This window comes from Silene latifolia, unplaced genomic scaffold (assembly GCF_048544455.1).
Source record: "Silene latifolia isolate original U9 population unplaced genomic scaffold, ASM4854445v1 scaffold_88, whole genome shotgun sequence".
In the NCBI taxonomy this organism is placed as follows: Eukaryota; Viridiplantae; Streptophyta; class Magnoliopsida; order Caryophyllales; family Caryophyllaceae; genus Silene; species Silene latifolia.
This window is the reverse complement of record NW_027413793.1, coordinates 2,958,303-2,967,229: the sequence shown is the minus strand read 5'-3', so window position 1 is coordinate 2,967,229 and position 8,927 is coordinate 2,958,303. Positions and strand designations below refer to the sequence as shown.

The 8,927-nt window shown below is 39.5% G+C and overlaps 1 long non-coding RNA gene across 1 annotated transcript; it reads left to right on the top strand.

Annotated features, from left to right (window-relative positions):
- The first annotated feature begins 316 nt into the window (after nt 1-316).
- LOC141640514 (uncharacterized) lies at nt 317-6,590 on the top strand. The gene is made up of 3 exons (XR_012543033.1): nt 317-499; nt 5,804-5,892; nt 6,449-6,590. It is a non-coding gene; the product is annotated as an uncharacterized LOC141640514 (long non-coding RNA).
- The last annotated feature ends 2,337 nt before the right edge of the window (nt 6,591-8,927 follow it).

Below are 8,927 nucleotides of genomic sequence, written 5' to 3'. Positions count from 1 at the left end.
GGTTGAATTGTTTAAAGTTGATTCGGGTATTTCTTAAATCATTTAATTCGCTTGATCTTTTATTTATCATATTAGTTATTTAATTCAATTCCCGAGCCTTTTAAATAAATTATTCCCGAGACATTATATAATTTATTTAATTTAATTCCCGAGTCGGTTAAATAATGCAAGTCGGGTTTTTGAGTCGGGTTTGTTAAAAGAGGAAAATTACTATATCGGGAAAGCTTCCATTTTAAGAAATTCTACTTTAATAACTTCTATTTTGGGAAGTTGGGTCAAATACTAATCGGGTTATTTTAGCTATCAATTGGGCATAAGTTGGTGTCGGGATTGTATTTCGGGGAAAACTTCTATTTCGGGAGATATCTATATTTAGCAATTAGTAATTATAAATATTATAATTGTTTTAGGTGACGGATTCGTGAAGGATCGATAATCAGATTCGTTGCTTTATTTCTGGACTTCTTAACTGCTTAATTGGATTTGCTGGCACTATGAGGTAGGGAAATACACTTGTCCTATTATCGTCATTGTTGAATTGTGTTGACTTGATTTCTGGTTGTTGATTTACGTTATGAATTATATATACGGGAAGGTGATTGATTGAATTGATCGTATTGAGTATGATATCACAACATCGGGTAACTGGCATGACTTTATGATTTATCGATTCGTGATTTATATACATATTGCATTGCATTTATTACTTTGTTGAGCATTTCATATGCATTGGAGTTGGAGGATGATGTGGTGGTGACGATGTTGAGATACGATGTGATGTTGTGATAAGGCCCAGGGGGGTTCTCGCAGACTTGCCCTGGTGTCCTCACTTTTGAGTGCGATCGACTTCGGTCGATATTTATAGTCTACCGGGGATCGGTATGGCTGGGTTGTCCGGGTTATGAGATGTGTGTGATGAGTTGAGATGGAGATGGAGGTGGCGGAGTATCATGCATATCATATTTTATTGTTTTATTGTTTTCCCTACTAACCTCGCGGTTGACCACCGTGTATTCGTGAACACCGTGACGACCCAAATATTGGCGGCGGACTTGACAGAGTTTAAGAGATAGGACGGGAGCTTGATGGGCGTGAGACACTGGATCAGACGACCTAGTAGCTAGATCATCATCTAGAAGACTTCACTTTTATTTACGTCAGTTCCTGTAATTTAATTTGAAAAGAGAAATTGTAATAATTAAGTTAAAACATTATATAAATTGCCTTGGAGTTTAATTTGTTATTCACTACCTCGGGAAACCGAGATGGTAACAGTCCGTTTTATGAGGGAATGTCTTGACGAGGACTTCTTTTATAAACCGGGGTGTTACAAAGTGGTATCAGAGCGAACGGTCCTCAGGCCTGAACCAATGAGCCCAATGAACATAGGATGTGTCTAAATAAAATGAACCCCGGGATAGAACTGTTAGGAGCACACTACGGTAAGGTATGAGTTAGGGGCCCCCTCACACCGAACCAGTGGTCCTCTCAGTTGAACCGGAAACCATGAGTGTATACGAGAGAAAGGGTAGAAAAGTTGCTTGAGGTTGAACAGAAATTCATATATCGTTGCCTAAGTGTTGGCTGATTGATACATTGATTATTGCAGGATAACGCTACGGTAAGTAATTTGTATGAATGATGTGTTGATAGTACTACTATGACTAAGTAATATGCGGTTATGTGATCCCGAAGCCATGTTAGTATAGTCTTGTGATAGTAATAAGAAACACGATAGAATTTCATATCCTTAGTCATCACAATCGTGATTTAGATGTAATGAGTAGATCGAGATGCGGAGGGATTCTATGGGGTATATGTTTACGTAGGTACAGTGTGAGATCTAAGTTGGTATGGGTTAGTATCGATAGTATAGTTGTAAGAATTGGGACATAGAAAATGAATGACATAGTGCTGAAACTCGTTTAGTTGATGTTACTCTTTAATTGACCTTACTACCATTTCTTTTCTGTTTATTGCCTATCGATGAAAATTTTATGAGAGATAGCCTCGTGAGTTAGTGTTCATTTGACGTTGGTTTCATGCTTATATGATATACGGATTAGGAGTAATAAATACTTTAGTGAACTGTGGTTAGGAAGTTCCCGTGCAGTGATGCTTGACCAATGATTTTATAAAATCCTCATTCAAATTGTATTAATAATTTTCTCATAAATCCAATTCCATCGATCATAAAATTCGCATATGTTTTCAAATTGATAAGCCACGAAAAATCATGATGTCTCTATATTAAATAATAAGATTTGCAAACTGACCCAAATTTTAGACCAATTGCTGTCACATGTTGTTTGGACCAACTGAGTTGTAAAATTCTTTAAAAACGGAGTTCTTGTGCTTTAAACCTAATTCTTTTTCCCTGTGTTTTGAACTCACCGTGTTTTATAAAAGTAATATGAAACAAGTTTTAATCGAACAATTATTTATTCATGATTTTTGGAAGTTACAACGTGAATCAAAACATTTAAAATGTGCGTCTATGTCGAATTTGCATACGATTGTTTGATTAATTCATGAGTCTTAGTAATGTGAATTTATAATGTTTTATATGACGGTAGTAGCACGCATGTTCAGTAGTTATGTATTTTAACAAGTGATAAAATTAAAACTTAGTTGATAACCTTGTTGGCATGATAGTATGAGTAAAATGGGATAACTTAATTTGATTTTTAATCAAGGGTGAAATGTTACAAGAGTCCAGTTATTTGCATATTTTATATACATTTGGCATGTTGTAATATTTTATATCATATTTGCATATGGATATATATAAATATAAAACAATATTGTCATATCTTTGTAAGTTGATGGTATTAAAAGTAATTTGATTATTCTAATACACTCGCATGAAAATTATAATAGTTATGTTTAAAAGTTTACACATGGATGGTAGTAATGATTATGTCTAAATGTTCCCACATGTAGGATGTCATCTGAGTTTTAAAGACTTTCATGTGAGTTGTGTGTCAACATGATACGTTAATATTAGCACAATAGGTAAAGAACACTTGTAAAATTGGTATAGTTAAATACATCTAATCTTTTCTGTCATTGTAATGGGTACAGTTTAAATATATTTAATACCAAGAACGAAACTTTATGTATGATAGTCTTGTATGATTGACTTTCCAATATCGCTGTTAATCGCTTGTTTGACTCAACCAATAAGTTTATAAAATTTGACAATCGAGGTGCATTCGTCATTCATGAATAGATACCAAACCCTTTGCTATGAGGATTAAAAATATTTCTAGGCTGATAAGTACTGCGAAACTGATTGTCTTTGGTAAGGATCAGTTAACTTAAGCGAGAGTTAAGAATATTTAAACCTCTTTCAGTTGTTAGCAATAGTTTGAGAACTTTTGTCATAATAATGAAGGTTACGAGGACGTAACCATGTTTTTAGTTGGGGAGGATTGTAAAATCTTGATGCTTAATTTGCACTTGTTCGAAGGTTATAGTTCACCAAGTTGATATTTGATGTGGGGTACCTATGCAGACGAGTTATATATGTTTTGGTTTCTACTTCTGTTAGATTAGTTGATGTGTAAAAAGAGAGTATAATTAAACTACCGGTATTGAATTATGAGGTGTGGGACCTTTGTGCCGAGTTACGTTTGCGGTCCAGCGAGACCATGGTTATTGAGTTACTTGAGTTTGAGATCGGAATTGAGATGGAAAGATGATGGTGTTCTCATATGATTATATAGTGTTATACATTTGTGTTCGCAGGTAGTTATTAGTTGTAGTTAATTGGATTAAGAAAATGATGAGTTAAACTTCGGGACGAAGTTTATTTTTAGGAGGGCAGAATGTAACATTCCGTATTTGTTACGTTTAATTGATGAGTCAAAAGTGTGTTAACCGTGTTAGAATTTCGTGACGTCCGTAAGTACAATATACAATACCTTTCTGTTGTTGAGTATGGGAGCGAACTTCGGGACGAAGTTCATTTTAAGGGGGGAAGACTGTAATACCCCGTATTTTTATATAATAAATTAAACGGATATTATTGAATTAAACGGATATAATTAAACGGATATTATTATATATTAATTATTATACATTTTATATTACTAATTAAGGCGGGATAATTGCTGAGTCGATAATTACGTAAATTATTTTAATTAACCGCGTTGTATCGATATAAATTAATTGTGACGGGTTATATGGAATTCGAAATGTGAGTCTAACCTTTCTCGACCTATCATATTTTGACTACACATCGCACCTACCTACTTTTATTAAAATATATCTTTATTATTATATATTATTATTATTCTAATATTATTATTAGATTATTACTACTTTTTCTTCCTTTTTCTTTCTTTTTCTTTCTTTTTCTTTCCTTTACGTTTTTCCCTGCACACAACACATGCATATGCTTCCTCTTTCTTTCTTCCTTTACACCCATTTTTCCAGCAAACTTATACATACTTTACATGATTACTACAACCCATGCCTCCCTCCTTTATTTAACACAATCATCAAACCACACTACATACTCCCTCACGCCTCCCCCATTTTCAGCAATGCCAAAACCAACCCTCACGGAATTCGAGAGAGAGAGAGAGAGTGTCTGGGTGTTGACGGAGCTGCAAGGAAGAGCTAAGGGTGATGGGCGACGTCCGTGGGTGGCCGTGGTGGCCGTCGTTGTGGCAGAAAGATGGTAAGACCGACTCTTTTCCTCTGTTTTCGTTTGGTGTCGGGTTTTTGGGGGTTTGTTCGTGCCTTGTTGAGGCTTTGTTAGTGGTTGTTGTCAGGTTATATGAATAGTATGGTGAGTGGCGAGTGTCGTGGTGGTGGTTAGGGTGGTTCATGGTGGGGGTTAGTAACAGTAAAGGGCGGCAGTGATATGGGGTAGCAACGGGTGTTAATTCGGGTTTTCAGGTGGGTTTTTAGATGGTTAGGTTTGGGTGGTGCCACCGTCGACTAGGGGGAGGTCGACGAGGTGGTGTTGTGGTGTCGGTGTTCATGGGTTAGTGGCGAGTTGAATGGTGGTTGTTGGGCAGTGAATAGTTAATTGTTGCGGTGGTGGAAGAAAGGGAAACAGTGGTGTTTGGTGGTGCGTGGTGGTGAACCAGGCCAAATGGCGGCCGTGGTTCACCTCGCCGGCGAGGGTCGACCCTGGTGGGGGTGTTTGGTGGTGGTAGGGTCCGAGTGGGTGTCACGCCTGGTGGTTGTCACGGCCTTGTGGTGGCCGGTGGTGGTGTGTGGGTGTGAGTGAATGACGAGTGTAAGAGTTGGGTTGTTCGAATTGTTTCGAAACGGGTTTTCATAATTAATCGATACAAATTGTTTATTGGTCGTACTTTTAATTAATTAATTAATTCCCGAGTGCATTAGAATAATTAAAGACGGGTTTGAATCGGGATGGTTGAATTGTTTAAAGTTGATTCGGGTATTTCTTAAATCATTTAATTCGCTTGATCTTTTATTTATCATATTAGTTATTTAATTCAATTCCCGAGCCTTTTAAATAAATTATTCCCGAGACATTATATAATTTATTTAATTTAATTCCCGAGTCGGTTAAATAATGCAAGTCGGGTTTTTGAGTCGGGTTTGTTAAAAGAGGAAAATTACTATATCGGGAAAGCTTCCATTTTAAGAAATTCTACTTTAATAACTTCTATTTTGGGAAGTTGGGTCAAATACTAATCGGGTTATTTTAGCTATCAATTGGGCATAAGTTGGTGTCGGGATTGTATTTCGGGGAAAACTTCTATTTCGGGAGATATCTATATTTAGCAATTAGTAATTATAAATATTATAATTGTTTTAGGTGACGGATTCGTGAAGGATCGATAATCAGATTCGTTGCTTTATTTCTGGACTTCTTAACTGCTTAATTGGATTTGCTGGCACTATGAGGTAGGGAAATACACTTGTCCTATTATCGTCATTGTTGAATTGTGTTGACTTGATTTCTGGTTGTTGATTTACGTTATGAATTATATATACGGGAAGGTGATTGATTGAATTGATCGTATTGAGTATGATATCACAACATCGGGTAACTGGCATGACTTTATGATTTATCAGTTCAGTGATTTATATACATATTGCATTGCATTTATTACTGTTGAGCATTTCATATGCATTGGAGTTGGAGGATGATGTGGTGGTGACGATGTTGAGATACGATGTGATGTTGTGATAAGGCCCAGGCGGGTTCTGCAGGACTTGCCCTGGTGTCCTCAGCTGTTGAGCTGGCAGATCGACTTCGGTCGATATTTATAGTCTACCGGGGATCGGTATGGCTGGGTTGTCCGGGTTATGAGATGTGTGTGATGAGTTGAGATGGAGATGGAGGTGGCGGAGTATCATGCATATCATATTTTATTGTTTTATTGTTTTCCCTACTCAACCTCGCGGTTGACCCTGTGTATTCGTGAACACCTGTGACGACCCAAATATTGGCGAGCAGACTTGACAGGTTTAAGAGATAGGACGGGAGCTTGATGGGCGTGAGACACTGGATCAGACGACCTAGTAGCTAGATCATCATCTAGAAGACTTCACTTTTATTTACGTCAGTTCCTGTAATTTAATTTGAAAAGAGAAATTGTAATAATTAAGTTAAAACATTATATAAATTGCCTTGGAGTTTAATTTGTTATTCACTACCTCGGGAAACCGAGATGGTAACAGTCCGTTTTATGAGGGAATGTCTTGACGAGGACTTCTTTTATAAACCGGGGTGTTACATGTGATTTCCAAGGAAGGGGTGTCGGTTGATCCTAGTAAAATTGAGGCAGTGACAAGATGGCAGAGTCCTAAGAATGTGGGTGAGATCCGAAGCTTCTTGGGGCTAGCAGGTTATTATCGAAGATTTGTCAAGGACTTCTCAAAGATCGCAAAGCCATTGACGTCATTAATGCGGAAGGAGAACATGTTTGTTTGGGATGAGAGTTGTGAGGAGGCGTTTCTCACCCTCAAAGAACGTCTCACTACAGCTCCTATACTTGCTCTACCAGATGGGAATGATAATTTCGAGGTGTATACTGATGCTTCCAAGAAGGGTCTGGGGTGTGTATTGATGCAAAACGGGAAGGTAATCGCTTACGCTTCTCGACAATTGAAGACCTATGAGGAGAATTACCCTACTCATGATCTGGAGTTGGGGGCAGTGGTGTTTGCGCTCAAACTATGGCGACATTATCTTTATGGGGCTACCTTCAAAGTGTTTTCCGATCACAAGAGCTTAAAGTACATTTACACACAGAAGGAGTTGAACATGAGACAGAGGAGATGGATCGAATTGATTGGCGACTATGACATGGAGATACTTTATCATGAGGGGAAAGCGAATGTCGTAGCTGATGCGTTGAGCAGGAAATCCATCCATGCTTTGAGCAGTGCCAGATCTAGGGTGAGGTTGCATAATGAGCTGCGGGAGATGGGAATCCACATGATCCGGAGAGGAGAGACTCTTGGGGACTTGACCGTTGAGCCGGAGTTATATGAGGAGATCAGAGAGTTACAGAAAGCCGATGCTAGAATTCAGAAGTGGCGCAGCACAGTAGAACAGGCAGAATCTGGGGTTGATTCCAGGTTTGTTATCCATACTGATGGTAGTCTGAGGTTTGGAGGACGGTGGTGTGTTCCGGATAATGAGGAGCTGAAGAGGAAGATTCTTACTGAGGCACATGCTACGCCATACTCGGTTCATCCTGGGGAGATAAGTTGTACAAGGACCTCAAGAAGACCTTTTGGTGGCCGAATATGAAGAGGGAAGTTGCTGAGTTCGTAGCTCGATGCTTGACGTGCCAGAGAGTGAAGGGGGAACATAAGAGACCGCAAGGGAAGGTTCAACCATTAGATGTGCCGGAGTGGAAGTGGGAGAGCATTTCTATGGATTTCATTGTGGGGTTGCCTCGAACTCAGAAAAGTAACAATATGATTTGGGTGATCGTGGATAGGCTAACCAAGTCGGCTCACTTTATCCCCATGAAGGATACTTGGAGTAAAGCTGAGTTGGCCAAGGCTTATGTTCAGTATGTGGTGAAGCTGCATGGTGTACCCAAGGACATCATTTCCGATAGAGACTCCAGGTTTCTATCCAAATTCTGCAGAGTTGCGATCACTAATGGGTACTCGATTAAAGATGAGCACCGCTTTTCATCCAGCTACGATGGTCGACAGAGAGGACTATTCAGACACTCGAGGACATGTTGAGGGCTTGTGTTTTGGAGTTCGGCGGGTCTTGGGAGGATAGACTGGGGTTGATTGAGTTTTCATACAACAACAGTTACCACGCTAGTATTGGGATGGCTCCATTTGAGGCTCTATATGGCAGGAAGTGTAGGAGTCCTGTGTGTTGGGATGACCGAGCTGATGCGGTAGTTTTGGGACCAGAGATGATTCAGGAGATGGTTGAACAGGTGCAGATCATTCAACAGAAGATGAGAGCTACCCAGGACCGGCAGAAGAGCTATGCTGACGCTAGGAGAAGCGACATTTCTTTCCAGGTGGGGGAGAAAGTACTTCTTAGAGTGTCTCCGATGAAGGGAGTGATGAGATTCGGGAAGCGAGGAAAGTTGAGCCAGAAGTTTATTGGGCCATATGAGATTTTGGATAGAGTTGGAGAGGTGGCATACCGGCTAGCTCTACCACCAGCTTTAGCCAGGGTACACAATGTCTTCCATGTTTCCCAGTTGAGGAGATATTTGAGTGACCCTTCGCACATTTTGAGCCATGACGTGGTCGAGGTGGACGAGCAGTTGACCTACATCGAGACGCCTAAGGAGATTTTGGACAGGAAAGTTAGAAAGACCAGGCACGGAGAGACTGCTTTAGTGAAGGTGTTGTGGACTAATCATAAAGCAGAGGAGGCTACCTGGGAAACCGAGGCCGCAATGAGAGAGAGTTATCCACATCTGTTCACTTGAGGTAAGTTACGGGAC